Genomic DNA, 327 nt, shown 5'->3' on the forward strand with positions numbered 1-327 from the left:
CCTCTCCGAACCTGTCCCTGTGACAGCGGGACTGCTACTGCCGAGTTACTCACGCACCCGACTCATTTACCGACAATTCGACCGGGACGCCGGTTTTTCCGCGGGGTACCAAGAGAATCAGAATAAGTGATGCCATCTTTGCCATACACTGAAACGAAAACTCCTAAGGTACCTTCCTGCAATATCATATTGACCGGAATATACCGACATTTTTAAAGACCGACATTTTTCTGACTAAATGAAGTTTCTTCGATTCGAAATTTATACTTGCACAGTATGTCCAAGGTATAAACTCAGATGGATGGAACAATTATCATAATGATACGA

This window comes from Diachasma alloeum, unplaced genomic scaffold (assembly GCF_001412515.2).
Source record: "Diachasma alloeum isolate Michigan unplaced genomic scaffold, Dall2.0 Dall_scaffold_01419, whole genome shotgun sequence".
Lineage (NCBI taxonomy): Eukaryota > Metazoa > Arthropoda > Insecta > Hymenoptera > Braconidae > Diachasma > Diachasma alloeum.